Consider the following 12687-nt stretch of genomic DNA (forward strand, 5'->3'; position numbering starts at 1 on the left):
ATGAGGTCGGCGAGGCAGGCAAACAGTCTTTAAGTGAGCCTAAATAGGGTTAGTTACATAGTGGTGTGAATAGCCGGGTTACAGAATTTAAAAAAAAAAAAAAAAAAACAACAACAAAAACTACAAAGAGGGAGGCTAAACATTTCCTTTGTCACCTCATTCGGTGCAGACCCTCTAGCAAGAAGGAGCCAAAGTATATGAAATCATTACCACAGTAAACATTGCCTGTAAGAGGGTTTTACACTTGCTTCAGAAGGGACAAATGCTATGCCTTGTATAAGCTGGTATGACTGTGTAACTGAACAGCTGCATAAAACGCTGTGCACAGAGCATACAGAGCTGGCCTACTCTGTCCTAATCTGCCCAAGATCTATTTCGGCTAGTCCGCAATGAGGAGAGGAAGGATCAATCTTAGACTCAACCAAGGCTTGAGGTGCAGGTTTCCCACAAGACAAGAAGGAATCACAACAGAGAATTAAAAGAGAGAGAGCGCCTTACAGTCCTACACTTTCTAATCATCATTATTTCTATAGTAATATATAGACAATTTAGAGCGTATCATCACACTTACATAGCTATACATAAATGTAAATATATAAAGAAACAATACAACATCACCACTCCAGAAATATGCCAAATAGCTAAGAAAAAATAAACTCGGTTGAAGCATCTCTCATAACTGCAATGCAGGGTAGGTGGTGTGTTGGAATTCTAAATTCCTTAATCACTGAAGCTCTGTTCCCATTGCCGTTTTCTAGCTTCAAGGAAGATGATGCGCTCAATTACCGAATGCCTCTCTCAATTTTCCACGGTGTAAGTTTGAGCTTACTTCAGGAGATGCAGGTTAGGTAGGTAGGGGGGCAGTGCCTAGAAATATACATTGAGGTAGTAGCAGTAAGGTAATGGTGGTCCTCAACAGAGGAATCAGTATGGAAACTCCCAACAATATGGCAGTCCACGAACTACATACAAAGTGACATCCATATCAGTGTACTGTAATTAGATAGTCGAGTACCCTTATACTGAATGACTGCTTATAATCACTACCCCTTCGAAGGGAGTACTGCAGGGGAATTCAAAAAACGATTTACCATGTACAAGAAATGCTGAGAAGCCCGGCTAAGGCTTAAGTTTGGGAATAACGAGGTGTGAACAGATGATATAGATAGCAGGATTCAACGAAAATAAAAAACACTGGGTGTGCCACTTATGCAAAGAGGCCCAATTACTTCAGATCATTTGTGCACCATGCTAACACTTCTAAACGTCTGTTTAACAAACCAAATTTTCTGGGTGGTGTGGTCCAATTAGTTTCATTGTGCACCAAGAATAGAGTACCAAAAAAGTATGACTTCACAAAGGACATCCAAAGAATAAAACATTGTGAACCAGTCGTACAGCTCTAACTTCTAATATCATCAGCAAGGATTCAGGACCTTTTTGACACAGAATGATTCAACAATTAATTTGAAATGTGAAACCCCAGGACACACACCCTGTGTAAGTTGCAGCAGCCTACTTCATTAGCAGGAATGGTCTTTCGAGATTTGACAATTACCATCTGGCTCTTCAATTCAACATATTACACCCGCTCCCCGTCCCCCCAGCTATTCAACGCAGACTACCTGAAGTCAGAACCTACAAGATTTTCTGTTCGAATTACAGGTCCTGGCACTCCACTGACTCCTAGTAACAACCTCTCAGCCCCCCCCCACCCCACCCCCCACCCCCAGGACCACATACAGAAATGCTAACTACATTTATCAATGGACCAAATGGTGAAGCCGTACTTGTTTGATTAGACTGTTCTGTGGAGAAATTCCAAGACCAATCCCGGCTCTGGCCTGCCTGGGTCAACAGCAAACTAAGTCACATATCATGCCTGTTTCAAACATGATGTACACACCCTTTATTCACAAATATTCCGCTAGGAGCATGATGTCTTGAATATAATCTATTACTAAAAGGTGTTTCAAAAGCTGTCAAGGGTAACAATGGCCTGGTCCTTCTACATGAGTATTGGGAGTCACTTCTGGAAACCTACTCAGAGTAACCGCAAAATATCAGAAATTTCTAAACTGTAATGCAGCATTTAAAGATGGTCATCCAATCTAACCGAAACCTTGTGCAAGAAACTGAATAAACATGTCAGTGCCTACTCTTTGCCTGTCCACAGCAGCAATGTTAAACACTTTGTTTGAAGGGGAGGGGGCACAGCAACTAAGCTTTGAATTGTCATCAGGATTTTGTGAAACTGTGCTCATAACAAAGATACACGTTGGAAATACAAAACTTTTAAAGGCATGCTTGTACATCTCATATGGTTCTGTTTAAAACCCTCCACATTTTAGCCAAAATTAGACACAATGTTGTAATTGCCTTCTAGCACGTAAAGGTCTCAGAAAAACAGCACCACCAAGAATGGAATGTGGTTTTACAGACTTGCAATGCTAGAGGAGTAGCTTCTTATAAACTGACAATCAACAATCTGATCTAGTTTTGTTTTTAGATTTCCCTGCCAAAGATGCCACATAAAGAGGTGCCATTAAAATTCCTACACAGCTATTTGAGGATGACACTCTCCTAATCTTGAAAACTCCGGCAGGGTTTCAGAGCCTTTTAGATAGATTTTTAGTCTTCTGCGCTGATAGAGGGGTTGAACTAAACGTCAGTAAAACCAAGTTTATGGCACTCAACCCACACAAAGTAGCAAGAACTATCACCACAGTGCAGAACGTTATGCTTGAGCAAGTTCAAGATTTTGTTTACCTGGGAGAAAGATTGTCCCAAACATTTAGCTGAATGAATCATATAAGTAAGTTCGTACTTAAACTACAGCAGGAGACAGGGGCTGTTCTTAAATTAGTAGAAGAACAAATCTAGAACCTTTCTTCCTGCTGTAGAAGTATATAATGTTAAAGCCAAAGGTTCGGCTCTTAATTGTGGGGCTATGTTAAAGGTACAAGGCATTCCACAATAGAAAACAGTTTTTTTAGGTCCCGTTTTAACTTACTGCAGAGCGCTCCCAGTCTAAAATTGTTGCTACACCATGGAGTTTACCCGATTTTTTGGGGTTTAGCCTGGTCAGCGCATGCGCTGCTCTGAGAATCATGCTGTATTCAGGTCTGGCATTGAAGCGCCGCCCACTCTCCACCCATATTTTTAATTGGCTTGTGTCATTGTACTTTGGAAACTGTGGCTTTTCATTGGTCAATAGCTTAGTAGTCCCTCCTTAGTACTGTCTTATCTCATTTTGTAACCGCCCAGGAGGACACCCCCTGTTACATGTGTTGTCACTCAGCAGGCTTTAATTACGGCCTCCGAGCACTATTTGCTTAAATGGCTTTCTCCTGCCATCTGTTGCAGGCAGGACAGGCTCTGCCGCAACAATTTATTTATTTTTTCATAGCACGGCATGCCACGCTCATGCAGTGGCGGCCGTGCCTTTGGTTTATTGGCAGCGCCGAACACAGCTGCATTTTTTTTTTATTACTGAATTTTTTTTTTTTTTGTTTTTAACTGCCCCATGCCACACTTTCATTTTAATGCCGACCGTGCCCCTTTCCTTAGACGAGTGGCAACTAAGGAAATGGGCGCAGTAACCGCCATTAAAGTAAAACTGTGGCATGGGCCGCTTTTACAAAAAAATAATGTGTTTGTCAACTTGACAAACATGCTTTTTTTGTAAAAAGCGCTGCATACCGCGTTTTCCCTTCAATGGCGGCCACGCCCTTTCTTTAGACGTGGCTCTTCTAAGGAAAGGGGCGCGGCCGACATTAAAGGGAATGCACCACATGGGCGCTTTTACAAAGCATTTGCAATGCAATAGGTCTCGCATTTATGAGACTTTCATAAATGCGAGAGCAATTGTGTTGCTTGTTTCACTTAGAGACTGAGACCGTGGCTCTACTGGCAAAGAATCTGGACCATCATGGAACTCGAGGCTTATAGGGCCCCTTTAAAGGAGCTACTAAGTTCCCTGGGGCATCTAAAAATCTCATGGTTATCGTATGTCAAAGCATGTTTTATAAATTTGACCCACAGTCCCTCTGGGTTTTCGCAGAGGAAGCGTGTACAATTTCTGATCAAAGAAAGGCTAAGGAAGTACCTGTGGCGGGAGCACCTAAAGTGTTGTAAAGCAGGTAGTATGACAGGTTTTAAGATCACAAAAATATCCCTGCATATTAATCATCTTTTGACTCCATCCTAGGTCTCTTACCTAAAAAGCTGAATCTAAAATTTAGATATGGGACCTTACTAATCTATAGTTTTAATGCTAAGTTTGTAAATAAAGCCAATGTGTGTACCTTATGTCATCATAAATGATGGAGTCAGAAACTGCGCACACCTTCTTCTTTTGTAGAGTATTTAACGCCACGCAAGAAGTGGTTAAACCTGTGCGCTACAGGCTGGGCTGAAGACAGTACGAAACGATTTTAAGAATCTTGTGCTCGGATACTGGAGAATGAATTATTATCGGTGTTGCAAATTATTTACACGCTGCATAGTTCATGCATATTTTATACAGACAAGGGACCCGAAAAATGGCTAAGGACCACGGGTATCAATTATATATGTAGAAAACAATGGTCCTGAGCAGACACTAAATTTTACATAAAATTAAATATAGACCACAATGAATTACTATACACATCCGATGTCCAGCCGGACAGGGGATTTTTATTTTTCAGATACTAAAGGATATGGTCAAGGATAATGAAAACACTACATTTATCATGGGGCACAATCCTGCACCCTACAGCATGGGGAACGTGCGGGGGGAAAAAAAGGGAATAACAATGCAGACAGTTTAGGACAAACAACAGTTACAGGCAAAGACTGAGAGCCGTTGCAACTTGCAGGCATAAATGAAGTTGTAGCAAGTTTGACAAAATAGAGACCACAACGAGTAAGCACAATGGATATTTGTGGCACTATTTTTAAAAAGTCGACGTTTCGATCCCAAGCTCATTGATTAACGGGATCATCTTCAGGACTAAATTTATAACATTTGCCTGGTTTTTAACGCCTGTCAGAGTAAAGAAAACAAAAAAAATAGCTTGTGTGAACAAGGGAAAACTTAGAACATATTAAGATTACTCGAAAGTTATAGCATTTCAGAAGGTCAAGGTTATCAATTGTGCACATGGAGTTGTGGTTAAAACGATCGTGCTCCGGCCTATTCCGGTCAAGTGAGTGGGGATTTGTTTGTGAGTGTGCTATGGCAAGCAGGATTTAATAAGAGACATTCAATGGGGGAATGATGAATGACTGGAGGTGTTTGGAAGTTTAAGGCATCGGCGGGCTACCTAGTTTCTACGTAAAAATGGTTTAAAAACTAGAACCACGTGAGTTATTAAAGGTGTGTGAATGTGCATTCCGATCGTGAGCGGCATGGGGGACAGTCGTATTTATTAAAAAATAAGAACCGGTATTGGGAGGACGTGAAGTTATGAGAAACACGTAACCGGGGGTGTTAACCATTACGGAATGGCGCGTGACTCAGTGAGAAAAGTAAGTGTAACATGTATGCTTACCCCAATTGAGGACATAGGGGTATCACATATGGCAGGTCAGAGTGGAAACCGACAATGAAGAACAGCGTTGTTGCTTTTGGTTTGGTCGCTGTGAAAAAAGTTACATTGTGGTTGGATTTGGTGTGTCATAATCGATGTGGGGTTGGGATGTAAATGAGTCTAGGGCACATACCTTGCAGTTAAGGTTTCTATAAAACTTAGTGGGCGCTGGAGCGTGCTGCTCCTTGCCTGGATCGGCTGTCATTGAGCCGGTTACTACACAGCACATTGTTGCTGAGGACAGAGATCTCCATTGCTGTATCTCTCCACAGGTAAGACAACCCCTCACCCCGATGTAATTGACTGTTTTAAGGATTTTTCCTCACTTAGGCAGCCTTTGACTAAAACCTCCCCTTCTTTTCAATTCCTTCAAGCTTGGACTGTAACATATTAGTATATTGAAGCAATAACTTGGCGCATTGAAATGTGGCCCATCTGCACCACATTCTAACTACCCAACAGCCGATCCAGGCAAGGAGCAGCACGCTCCAGCGCCCACTAAGTTTTATAGAAACCTTAACTGCAAGGTATGTGCCCTAGACTCATTTACATCCCAACCCCACATCGATTATGACACACCAAATCCAACCACAATGTAACTTTTTTCACAGCGACCAAACCAAAAGCAACAACGCTGTTCTTCATTGTCAGTTTCCACTCTGACCTGCCATATGTGATACCCCTATGTCCTCAATTGGGGTAAGCATACATGTTACACTTACTTTTCTCACTGAGTCACGCGCCATTCCGTAATGGTTAACACCCCCGGTTACGTGTTTCTCATAACTTCACGTCCTCCCAATACCGGTTCTTATTTTTTAATACATACGACTGTCCCCCATGCCGCTCACGATCGGAATGCACATTCACACACCTTTAATAACTCACGTGGTTCTAGTTTTTAAACCATTTTTACGTAGAAACTAGGTAGCCCGCCGATGCCTTAAACTTCCAAACACCTCCAGTCATTCTTCATTCCCCCATTGAATGTCACTTATTAAATCCTGCTTGCCATAGCACACTCACAAACAAATCCCCACTCACTTGACCGGAATAGGCCCGAGCACGATCGTTTTAACCACAACTCCATGTGCACAATTGATAACCTTGACCTTCTGACATGCTATAACTTTCGAGTAATCTTAATATGTTCTAAGTTTTCCCTTGTTCACACAAGCTATTTTCTTTGTTTTCTTTACTCTGACAGGCGTTAAAAACCAGGCAAATGTTATAAATTTAGTCCTGAAGATGATCCCGTCAATCAATGAGCTTGGGATCGAAACGTCGACTTTTTAAAAATAGTGCCACAAATATCCATTGTGCTTACTCGTTGTGGTCTCTATTTTGTCAAACTTGCTACAACTTCATTTATGCCTGCAAGTTGCAACGGCTCTCAGTCTTTGCCTGTAACTGTTGTTTGTCCTAAACTGTCTGCATTGTTATTCCCTTTTTTCCCCCCGCACGTTCCCCATGCTGTAGGGTGCAGGATTGTGCCCCACGATAAATGTAGTGTTTTCATTATCCTTGACCATATCTTTTAGTATCTGAAAAATAAACATCCCCTGTCCGGCTGGACATCGGATGTGTATAGTAACCCATTGTGGTCTATATTTAATAGTTCATGCACAGCCATCACCTTACAAGTGCTGCAACTTTTATTTATAAAGTTTTATATAGCGCAAACAAGATCCCGAAGGATATCAAAGCGCTTTACAAAAAGGATGTAAGGAAGGACATAAAAGCAATGTCAACATCAAGTAAGAATCAATAGTGATTAGACGGTCAGTAACAATTACACTTGTGGTAGGTAATTCTTCTTCAATAGCTGTACCATACACTGATATCTGCCCAGATTTGAATTTTATTATGGCTAGGCCCAAACTGTGGAATTTTATGCTTGACTTCTCTTGAGGATTTATGCAATTTAGTTAATTCTGTCTGTAGCATTACATTTTCAGGCTGTTAACTGTTATAGTGTGGATTTCACATTTAAGTGTTTTTAACTTTTAAATTGACACTGCACTTTCATAGCTCTATGGAGGCTATGCATTTTACTATTTTGCATGTTACAGTGAATTATTTTTAACTCAAACTGTATATTTATGTGATTGTATTTACTTACTGTTTTATGGATATGATTCCTAAATAAATAGATTTGGGCTATCAGCAATCCTTTCTGTAGAAGACTGGATATCCACCTTATTACTTATCTCTTTATATCACAAGGATAATCTTCATTGCCCCAATATAATTCTCTTCCAAGATATTTGGAACAAAGATCTCGCTTAGACCCTATAAACACACACCTTTCTGAACCTTCCCTAAGCGGGCTTCTGAACATTGACGGGGCCTGAATTAGGGATAACCACTAGTATGACAGGAACTGATGAACTAAACTGCACAGACACGGATGCGACTCCTTGAACAGCCAAACTTCACTCAACATGTAAACGATCTTACTTTACTCTCTAGACTGACAGAACATTACTACAAGTCAGACCCTTTCTAACCCACTGTCAGCCACTCCGATAATGACTGTACACGAAAAAAAAAAAAAGGAAATGCTTATTCCAGACAGGACCAATGTGCGCATATTCAGCAACTGACAATTCATGTGAGTGCACCAACCTGCCTTGACCTTGTTAGCCTCGGCTCATTCCGAGCAATGAGAGACAAAAACGAAGGCATCAACATGGATGTCAACCTCACAATATAGCCACACATAAAGGTAACTGAGTAATGTTGATCCCATCAACAGCATTCTACCTTAGACCAAATATCCTCAAAGTCATATTGTGGTATGGCCCTGAACATATTAAATCTGGATTATGCCAACATACTGTTTTAGGTGACCCAGACAGACTACATAAAAGGGCACTTCAAATGGTATAAAATGCATCAACAAGACTATTAATACACACATCCCAAAAAAACATTACACAGGCAGGTAGACTCGCTTTTTAAAAAAATGTTTTTATTTATTCATACCCAGAGTAGACAATTTTACAATAATACATAATGACACATAAATTCATAGAAATATTTGGCAACCTAAGGTTTAGGCATTTTTACAATACGAAGTCAGTTCATCAGAATAATTAGTGCCAATACATAAAACCAATATATCAAAAATTCAATACACATACCCTTTAAAAGGTAATAGATATAATAAATGTAGTGTATACAGATAAATAGTAGTTGATCAAGGTACAATTCATTGAGATACATACTTATTTAAATATAGCACCAAATTCTTCTATAAAACTTTTAATAATATTATGTACATTCCGGCTTATTCCAAACCCCCAGCCTCTCTGCTCCATTCTGATATACATGCCCATATTTTTAACCCCCAAATTCTACCTCTTGCTTCCAGACTCCAAGAAGTCTGGATAGCCACATCTGAAAAGTCGGAGGTTCTATGTCTTTCCAACGGGCTGCTAGCATTCTAAAAATAGCTGTGCCTAAGAAAAGACAATATTCTTGTTCTTTATTACAGCCCAGAGTGCTATCGTAACCCAGAATCACTAACGTAGGGGTCAATTCCAAATTAATACCATATAGGCTCTTCCAAAAACCGAGGATCCCTAATTTTAGGAGGGTCAATTTCCTGCAATCATAAAAAACATATGCATCAGTGTAGCCGGACCCACCCCACACCTGGGACATTTATCATCCGAATTTTTCCCCCATGTGAATAGCTTAGCGGGTGTAAAGTAAAGATTAAATATAGTTTATATAATTGTGCCTTTAAATTCGAAGATAAAAATATTTCAGCAGATAGATCTAAGCTCTTATAAATATCTACATCAGATTATTCATTTTCAGCGCCCAAGACATCTCGTTCTTTTCCAAATCGTCCGGCAATGCTGCTAAAAAAAGACTATATATGCTTCTAATTCTACATGACTTATTACTAATCTGGTCCATCAAAGGTATCTTCTCAATTTTCACCGTTGGGCTATACACTGTGAGACTACTCTTAATCTGTACACATTTTTAAAGAAATGATTGGGAGGTATTTCGAAATCGTGTTGAAGTTTGGAAAACTGGGGTTGCTGTTCTCCACCATAAAACTCTCCAATAGTGGTCACCCCTTTATTTTCCCACTCCTTCCCCATAGCATCATAAGCATCCATTGGAAAAAACGATGCATGCCATAGGGGGGTATACTGCGTAATCTTAGGAATTCCCATAAATTTTGATATCTGCTTCCATAGCCTCCATGCACTCTGTATAGTTTTAAACCAAACTTTTTTGTAATAACTTTGCTCTAGTTGTTTTAATAGTAACCCAGAGGCCTCATTTCCTATAGTAAGTTCAAATATTGCGGGAATTCTCTCTATCATACTTTCACTACTATTACTATCTATCTTCAGGAGAAAAGTTATTTGATGCAATAGGGTAGCCCAATAATAGAATGTGATATTTGGACTACAAGCCCTCCTCGATCCTGTGGCAGTGTAAGGAACTTCACAGCCCTCCTCACCTTCCCATATTGCCATATAAAATTGGAAAAAGTAGAATTGATGTTCTTCAATATATGATCCTCCGGAGCGAGCGGAATTGACCTGAATAGGTACAGAATTTTGGGCAGAATAGTCATTTTTAAGAAGTCTCCCCTCCCAATTATCGACAATTACAGCCCATTCACCCTCTTCAATTCTGTAGCTATAGTTTTAACCAGTGGGTTAAAATTGCAATTGATTATGTCATCCACATTCAGAGAGAAGACGGTGTACCTGGTTCGGGGTAAGCCTGGGGCGTGGGGTAGAATTTGGGGTCAGTAGAACACCTACCGAGGTAACATCTGTACGCCCCCTTTTGTAGATACCCCGGACATTTCTCTGTCCCCCTGATCCTGAGGTTCCTGGAATACTGTACCCTTTTGGCTGATTGTTCTGACCTCCCCGCTGCCTCCCCCCCCCCCGGTCATCTCTATTGTCCTCCTGATTCTCTGCCTGGTGTGGTGGATCCCCCCCCCATCGGTGCTCGACACCGTCTAGACTGTTTCTCGCCTTGAGTTTTGTTTTATTCTTTCTTTGTTTGTTCTTTTCTTCTAAAATTTAAAATATTTGTATCCTGCCTAGCTTCTGAGTTGCCGAGAATATCTCCTGTAACCCTGCTGAGCCTCTGGGAATCAGTCGCTGCTTCGTGATGTTACGCAATTGCCATGCATATACTAGCGGCCGGCCCTGGTGGTTGTAGGCCCATATTTGTAATGATGCTATTTGGCACAATAAAGTTTTTCACAAAAAAAAAAAAAAAAAGATTATGTCATCCACTTGTATCCGGGCTTTTGGAACACAATACATTGCATTAATTGCTCTAATAAATCCCCGTCCAAACCCCTTTAGCTCCAGAATCCCCCACAAAAATTCCCATGTCACTCGATCAAATGCCTTCTCGGCGTCTAGGAGGATCATGGCTATCTGGCCCCCGTTTGAGACATAACATCGAATAATGAAATCATTCTACGAATGTGATCTGTTGTTCCTTTCCCTGGTATAAAACAGTGTTGCCAAGGGTAGACCAGCTGGCCAATGATTCCTCCTAACCGAGTAGCTAAAACTTTGGAATAAATGTTTGTATCCGTGTTGATTAAATAAATTGGCCTATATGACCCTGGATTATCAGGAGGTTTCCCCTTTTTTGGAAAGATTACAATATTTTTCTCTTTCCACGAATCTGGAGTATACCCACTATATTGGATACCTCTAAAGAGATCTAACAAGAGAGGCATTATTGTCGTACCCAGGGTTTTATATACCTCAAGAGGTATTGCATCAGGGCCCGTGGCCTTACCTGAAGCCATACTCTGCAAAGCCATTCGAATTTCCTCCTGTATAATCTCTAATTCTAGTTCTTCCTTAAGAGATTCATCCAGAACCTTTCCCAGCTCACCCACTGTCACCATCCGACTAATATCATTCAATGTCAAAATTTCATCCCTATCCCTCTCTTCAGAGTACAGTGCTTGATAGTATTCTTGAAAAGCTTTAACTATATCATCTGGGTCAGTATATATCCCTCCTCTCGCATTGATAGCCAATATTTGATTCTGCGCTATCTTTAGTTCTCCACTTTCGTATAAGCTATTGCGCTGGGATTGAAACTCTTCCGCTGATTTCTGTGCAAGCCAGCCATTAATTTCTGCCTTAAGGGCCACAATTTGCCCCTGACTTTGCACTGTTTCTTTTCCCTGTTTGATTAATAGGAAATGTTCTTCTTCTGCCACTTCGAGTTTGTACATTAGAGCTTGATTTTTCTTCATACGCAGTGTTCTAGCTCTGGCATTGTAGCTAATAGTTTCTCCTCTCAGACCCGCCTTAAAGGCATCCCAAACGACTATTCTAGAGGCACTATACCTGTTAATGTTGAAATACTCACTTGTCCACTTACTAATATGCTTGATATAATCTAAGTTGACTAATAGCTTCTTATCAAATGACCATTTCCCCCTTTTTTTTAATAAAGCTTGGAATTTCCGTCCCTAAAATTAACGGATTATGGTCAGATATGACCTTAGGTAAGATTTTAATACTAGCTTTGTTAAGAAGATTTGTTGTTCCAAAGACATAGTCAAGTCTAACATATTTTTTATGTGGACATGAGTAGTATGTATATCCTATGTTTTCGGAGATATTTTTGGCCATCCATATATCCACCACACCATGGCTCTTATTAAGTGAGGTTACTGCCCTATATACCCGGGGTTTCTGCCCTGGATATATCCCTTGATTCGCTAGACCTAGTTGCGGATCTAGGGCGATATTAAAACCTCCGCATCCAATTAGGGGCGTAGGCCACATTGCCAATTCTAACTCAAGATCTTCCAAGATCTGGGGATCATCGTAGTTCGATCCATAAATTGAGCATATAGTAAGTCCCATCCCAAACTCAACTATCGCCCACCTTCCTAAAGCATCGGCTGCCTTTTGCTTAACTTGACCCAGAGATGTTTTAGCCAAAATGGCTACTCCTCGGATGTTTGAGATGTGGATGTCAAGAGATTATATCCTTGGATTGTCAGCCAATGTCTTTTTTCCCCAAGGGACATGGGTCTCCTGCAAGCAGACCATATCGAATGAGTTCATCCTTACCAACTCCC

At 40.7% G+C, this 12687-nt stretch overlaps 1 protein-coding gene across 1 annotated transcript in view; it reads right to left on the reverse strand.

Annotated features, from left to right (window-relative positions):
• The window catches only part of METTL14 (methyltransferase 14, N6-adenosine-methyltransferase non-catalytic subunit), a 258367-nt gene that overhangs the window by 237715 nt on the left and 7965 nt on the right, over nt 1-12687 (reverse strand). The window lies entirely within an intron of this gene.

This window comes from Triturus cristatus, chromosome 2_1 (genome assembly GCF_964204655.1).
Source record: "Triturus cristatus chromosome 2_1, aTriCri1.1, whole genome shotgun sequence".
Classification (NCBI taxonomy): Eukaryota; Metazoa; Chordata; class Amphibia; order Caudata; family Salamandridae; genus Triturus; species Triturus cristatus.